Consider the following 7,440-nt stretch of genomic DNA (forward strand, 5'->3'; position numbering starts at 1 on the left):
TGCAACCTCCGCCTCCCAGGTTCAAGCGATTCTTCTGCCTCAGCTTCCAAAATAGCTGGGACTACAGGTGCGTGCTACCATGCCAAGCTAATTTTTGTATTGTTAGTAGAGATGGGGTTTCACCACATTGGCTAGGATGGTCTCAAACTCCTGACCTCGTGATCCACCCACCTCGGCCTCCCAAAGTGCTGGAATTACAGGCAAGAGCCACTGCACCCAGCCCCAAAATGTGTATTCTACTGGTCTACCTGCAGTAGTCACAATGATTGCTCTGCCTTTGTATTAAGGCCATCATTTCCAAACTGTACTTGGTAGTGGTTAAACTCATTGGCTTTGGAACCAGCCTGCTGGGGTTTCAAATGTGGCTCAGCCACTTAAACTGTGTGATCTCGAACAATCTATTCTTTCTGTACCTAAACTTTTCTCATTTGTAAAAAGTGGTTAGTAATAGAACTTGGATTATAAAACTCTTATGGGTTAATTTACATAATATGCTCAATTAATTTGTAATTCAGTGTGCAACAGAATCACCTGGGGAGTTCATATAAAATATATATATTATATATGTTAAGGGATCTGTGGAAGGAACAACGTGGGAAAGATGTCTGTTCTTAGATCATAAGCCATGAAAGTGTAAATCAGTAATTCCTGGTGGCCATTCTCCTTGCCTGCTCCTCACCTCCTGAAGAAACCTGTGTGTAGTAGGAGAAGGAGGGCTACAAAGGAGAAACAGAGCCAAGGCCTAGACAGAGGCCTGTTGATGACTTTGCTGGGGCTTCTACATTCAATTGTGTCCAAAGCCCAAGTTACCCCTGGACTTCCTTGTTACATGAGTCTATACATCACCTTTGTACTTAAACTAGCATGAGAGAGGTTTTTACTGCACTAGAAAAAGGCCTGGGTTGGGTTTTGGATAGGATCACCATTCTTCCTAGTATTAGGTTTAATTTTTTTTTTTTAGATCCCAGGATGGATTGAATGGGTTTAATTCTTTAACAGCATGCTTCCTCTAAACATCATTAATATGTAGTCTTTATTCTTATTATTTAAATTTTTAAATTAATTGTGTTATTTCTTTTTTATCATTTTGTTGATTATAACTTCATTACTTTTTCTTAAATGATGCAATAAAGATGCTGAAAGATTCAATCAATCTGTATCCCAGAATTTCAACAAAAGGGCCAGGAGCAGTGGCTCATGTCTATAATCCCAGCACTTTGGGAGGCCAAAGTGGGTGGATTGCTAGAGATCAGGAGCCAACATGATGAAACCCAGTCTCTACTAAAAATACAAAAACCAGTTGGGTGTGATCGTGGGTGCCTGTAATCCCAGCTACTCAGGAAGCTGAGGCAGGAGAATCACTTGAACCTGGGAGGTGGAGGTTGCAGTGAGCAGACATCATGCTACTGCACTCCAGCCTGATTATTTTATTATCAAAAAAATAAAAATAGGCCGGGCGCGGTGGCTCAAGCCTGTAATCCCAGCACTTTGGGAGCCGAGGCAGGTGGATCACGAGGTCAGGATATCGAGACCATCCTGGTCCACATGGTGAAACCCCGTCTCTACTAAAGATATAAAAAATTAGCTGGGCATGGTGGCGTGTGCCTGTAATCCCAGCTACTCAGGAGGCTGAGGCAGGAGAATTGCCTGAACCCAGGAGGCGGAGGTTGCGGTGAGCCGAGATTGCGCCATTGCACTCCAGCCTGGGTAACAAGAGTGAAACTCCGTCTCAAAATAAAAAATATAAATAAATAAATAAATAAATAAATAAATAAATAAATAAATAAATGGGAGCAAGCGAAGGATAAGTGAACTTTTCAAGCTCCATGACGCAGAAACCAAAACACGCTCCCTACTAGCTCCTTTAGTTAAAGGGAAAAACGTTGTTTAGGGTAGATGGGGTCTCATCTCTAGGATTGTTACAGAATCATCACTGTGACCAGGGTGATAAATTAGTCAGGCCTGGTCATGTGTCCATCTCTGGGCTCAGAGGTAGGATCTATTAGAAAGAGAAAGGAAAGCAAGATGGAAAGCCAAGAACAAGAGCCATATCAGTGTCTTGCAACTTAATGAAATGGAAAATATGTTTTTGGTTTTTTTTTTGAGACACAGTTTCACTCTTGTTGGCCAGGCTGGAGTGCAACGGTGCGATCTTGGCTCACTGTAACCTCCACCTCCCAGGTTCAAGTGATTCCCGTGCCTCAGCCTCCTGAGTAGCTGGAATTATAGGTGCCTGCCACCATGCCAGGCTAATTTTTTGTATTTTTAGTAGAGATGGGGTTTCTTCATGTTGGCCAGGCTGGTCTCAAACTCCAGACCTCAGGTGATTCGCCAGCCTTGGCCTCCCAAAGTGCTGGGATTACAGGCGTAAGCCACTGTGCCAGACCGGAAAATCCATACTTTACTAGCCCAAGTAAACTCTATGAGTCCTTCCTCTCCCAATTAAACTGAAATCATCAGAAGTTAAGTTGCATAGAAGTGTTCAATATAAATTATTTTTCAACCCTTACAGAGACACAAGCGAAAGCAGAAATTCTTTTTTTTTTTTTTTTTTGAGATGGAGTTTCACTCTTGTGACCCAGGCTGGAGTGCAATGGCGCAATCTCGGCTCACCTCAACCTATGCCTCCTGGGTTCAGGCAATTCTCCTGCCTCAGCCTCCTGAGTAGCTGGGATTACAGGCATATGCCACTGTGCCCAGCTAATTTTTTGTATTTTTAGTAGAGATGGGGTTTCACCATGTTGACCAGGATGGTATCCATCTCTTGACCTCGTGATCCACCTGCCTCGGCCTCCCAAAGTGCTGGGATTACAGGCGTGAGCCACCGTGCCCGGCCCAGAAATTCTACATTATCTATTGCTCAAAGAAAATTAAATACATTTTCTAGTTCATTAAAAAACAAACAAGACATACAGGAACCATCCATTAACCAGGAAATTTAAGAGATCCATGTTGGCCGGGTGTGGTGTAATTACAGATTACACCTGCAATCCCAGCACTTTGGGAGGCCGAGTTGGGCGGATCATCTGAGGTCAGGAGTTTGAGACCAGCCTGACCAATATCGTGAAACCCCTATCTCTACTAAAAATACAAAAATTAGCCAGGTGTGGTGGTGGGCACCTGTAGTCCCAGCTACTTGGGAGGCTGAAACAGGAGAATTGCTTGAACCCAGGAGCCAGAGGTTGCAGTGAGTCAAGATTATGCCATTGCACTCCAGCCTGTGCGACAAAAGCAAGACTCTGTTTCTAAAGAAAAAAAAAAAAAGCCATGTCACATTTTAAGTATTAGCAATGACTGTTCAATAAAGACGTCCTAAAGTTTATTTTCAGCAATATAAGAATTATATCCATTTTCTGTCTCAAAGGGACTCTTGTATAGCGCATTGAACTGCCAATTATGTTTGACTACTATTCTATATTGATTTATCCAGACACCATCTGCCCTGTGGGAAACACATAAACTTTTCAGCCTTCACACATGGTAACACTGGGAAAATATCAGCAACAACTCCTTGTTGCTAGCGTTGGTTACTTTCTTACAGTAAATGACCCTGCATCTGTCTTGCTGGTTTGTAAGCTTCTGAAAGAATCATTGTTTGACAGAAGTGTTGCTGAAGGGTGTAACAATGGCAAATTGGACCTCCACTTGTAATGAGAATCTTGGGGCTGTGTGCAAACAAAGGTCTGAGCAGAATAATTTTTGAATAATTGGGAATTACATACATGAATACATTTGGATATGAGAAATGTAGTCACAGATGGGAGAAGCCCTTGACTCATCAGACAAGTTGCCTTAAGAGAAAACACAATCAGAGCTAAACATTAAATCTGCTGCTTAAAATATGTTAAGTCTTTTGAGCAAAACAGGCTGTTAATCACTTGCTTCTTTGCTCCCACTATTTTGAATGTGCTTGTGTCAAAATTGGAATAGATTCCAAAAAGGCTGACAAACAATTATGAAGAATTGGTTTTATTTTCTGATTCTTTGTGATTCATAAAAAATTATCAGGAGGCAAGAAAGAAATTAATTGATCTAAGAGAAACAAGAGTAATGCCCACTGCCTTGTAAGCTTCCGATTTAGGGTGTTGAGTGCTACACTTTATGCTCAGAATTTCTTTTTTTTAAATATGTATTTTTATTTATTTATTTTTTTGTAGAGACAGGGTTTTACCATGCTGATCAGACTGGTCTAGAACTTCTGACCTCAGGTGATCTGCCCACCTCGGCCGCCCAATTCTGCTGGGATTTACAGGCATGAGCCACTGTACCTGGCCTGTGCTCAGAATTTCAAAGTTAAATGTTACTTTCTTTTTAAACCTTGGTCTTAAATGCAAATCCTTTTCGTAGATTGTAATAGCTATAATCTTGGACATTTAATATTTTATGTAAAATGGTTTAGCACCAACTGCAAGTTTTGATATTTGAGCTAGTATTGGTTGGAGAAGTCAATTAATCATGTTCCACGAACAGGTCTCTATCTCTGAGGGTACTGTCTGGTATATTTGTCTAGCCAGGGCTTTGGTCTACTTTGCATTTATATTGACTATTTGAATACAGTGTTTTTCAAACTCCAAGTCATGCTGTATTAGTGAGAAGTGAAATCAAAGTATAACCAGCATTTAAATCCTTTTTCTTTGTGAATGTACTTAAACATACACAAAATAGAGAGAACAGGCCAGGTGCGGTGGTTCACACCTGTAATCCCAGCACTTTGGGAGGCCAAGGTGGGAGGATCACTTGAGGTCAGGAGTTCAAAACCAACCTAGCCAACATGGTGAAACCCCATCTCTACTAAAAATACAAAAATTAGCCAGGTGTGGTGGCATGCGCCTGTAATCCCAGCTACTCGGGAGGCTGAGGCAGGTGAATCACTTAAACCTGGGAGGTGGAGGTTGCAGTGAGCCGAGATGTACCACTGCACTCCAGCCTAGGCAACAGAGCAAGACTTCGTCTCAAAAAAAAAATATATATATAGAATAGTAAAATGAGCTCCCATATAGCCATCACCCAGCTTCATTGATTATAAAGATATTCTCACATTTCCTTTTTCTATACTTTTGTTACTTATTTTTTTGAAACAGGGTCTCACTCTGTTGCCCAGGCTGGGGTGCAGTGACATGAACAAGGCTTACTGCTGCCCCGACCTCCTGGGCTCAAACAGTCCTCCTGCTTCAGTCTCCTAAGTAGCTGGGAATGCAGGTGTGCACCACCATGCCCGGCTAATTTTTGTATTTTTTTTTTTTTTGTAGAGACAGGCATGGTTGTCCAGGCTGGTCTCAAACTCCTGAGCTCAACCGATCTGTCTGCCTCGGATTCTGTACTGTGCCTTCTGTACTGCTGGGATTACAGGTGTGAGCCACCGCGACTGGCCTTTTATTTTGGGGGGAGGTATATTAAAGACAATTCTAGGCATCGTGTTAATTTACTTGTACATATGCCAGTGCTGACATGTATCTCTAAAAATATTTTTTCTTACATAACCACAAAGCCGTTATCATGCCTTAGAAAATTAGCAATAATTCTTAGTATTGTACAATATACAATCCATAATCAAATTTCCTTGAGTGTCTCAAAAATGTCTTCTAATAGCTGGTTTGTTTGAATTAAGATAAATCAACATTTAAAAAATAAAATAGGATAGGCGTGATGGCTGTAATTCCAGCACTTTGGGAGGCCGAGGCAGGTGGGTCACCTGAGGTCAGGAGTTTGGGACTGTCATGGCCAACATGGCGAAACCTCAACTCTATTGAAAATACAAAATTAGCCAGGCATGGTGGTGGACGCCTGCAATCTCAACTGCTGGGGAGGCTGAGGCAAGACAATGGTGTTTGTGCGGAGGTTGCAGTGAGCCAAGATTGCGCTATTGCACTCTAGCCTGGGCGACAAGAGCAAAACTCCGTCTCAAAAAAAAATAATAAAATAAATAAAAAATTAAAATAGAAGAAAATAGATAAGTAAATATCCAAGGGCATCACATGCAGTGATGCAGTAGGACTAATTACTGTTTAAAAATCAGACCCTAAGGAGAAACTGGAGAAGAATCCAAATTCATCAGGTTTAGACTTGAATATGAAAAGGGGCAACGATAAAACAATAAAAATAGCTACATAATTTTTTACAGCTTCCAATGTGACTGGCAAGGTAAGTACCTCATTTATTTTATCTCATGTTCCCAAAAAATCCTGGGAGGTGTAAGTATCACCGGTTTTACACATAAGAAAACCAAGCATTTAAGTCCTTTTGCAAAGTCTGGTTTCTAAGCTGTTCTTCCTAATAAGATTCTGTTTAGGGGCTATTTCATTGACTGGGGCAGGGATCTGTGGTTTCTAACCAATGTCTGAATCCATTTTATAGTTCAGAATAAGCTAAGAGAGCCTGGGCTTCTCTTCTACTGTACATAGCTTCCGAGTATGCTAAAGAAATCCGAGAAGAGCTTGGGAAGTATTAACTAAAAGACAAGCAAACCACACTTTCTTTTATACACACACATACACACACACACACGAACACATACATATGTGTGCATATACTTTGCATGTATTAATAACTATTCATCTTTCAGAACTCAACCTAAAGATCCCTTTCCTAAGAAGCCTTTCTGACTCCCTAGTTGAGGTATACTCTAATGGAACCATGTCTTTCCTTCAGAACCTCTATCTGTGTATAATTCATTAGGATAATTATTTGATTAATATCTGTTTTACCCTCTGGAATATAAACTCCACAACTGTAAGGACCATTCCCGCTTTTGCCCATCCTATTTTTTTCTAGCATTTAACCCACTGCCTGGCAGATTGTAGGTGCTCATTAAATAGTGAATAAGTGAATGCCTAGAAAAATTTCATTAATAGTTGCTCCACACTTCAAGAGGAAGCTTGATATAGGAACAGAGGGAATATTGGTTGGGGATTAAGGATTTCAGGGCTGGCCGGGTGTAGTGGCTCAGGCCTGTAATCCAAGCACTTTGGAGGCCAAGGCGGGTGGATCACCTGAAGTCGGGACTTCAAGACCAGCCTGACCGACATGGTGAAAACCCCCCTTTAGAAGAAAAAAAAAAAAAGGATTTCAGGGCGACAGGCAATTAAAGAGAATATTCATTCATTCACTACCTTTACCAGCCTTGCTGTATCTGTTCCCATGTACCTCTTCTTCCCTTCCATGACAATGACTGGACTGTCTGCATTCTTAACTATAGCCAATCCTTCACTTTTGTACTGAATTCCATCCTCTGTTGCCTACTCAATTTATTCTTTCTCGCTCATTCCCTCTCTCTTATGCATTATTATTATTATTATTTTTTTGAGACAGAGTTTCACTCTTGTTGCCCAGACTGGAGTACAATGGTGCGATCTCAGCTCACCGCAACCTCCGCCTCCCAGATTCAAGTGATTCTCCTGCCTCAGCCTCCCCAGTAGCTGGGATTACAGGCATGTGCCACCA

The sequence above is a fragment of the Callithrix jacchus genome, chromosome 14 (assembly GCF_049354715.1).
Source record: "Callithrix jacchus isolate 240 chromosome 14, calJac240_pri, whole genome shotgun sequence".
Taxonomy (NCBI): domain Eukaryota; kingdom Metazoa; phylum Chordata; class Mammalia; order Primates; family Cebidae; genus Callithrix; species Callithrix jacchus.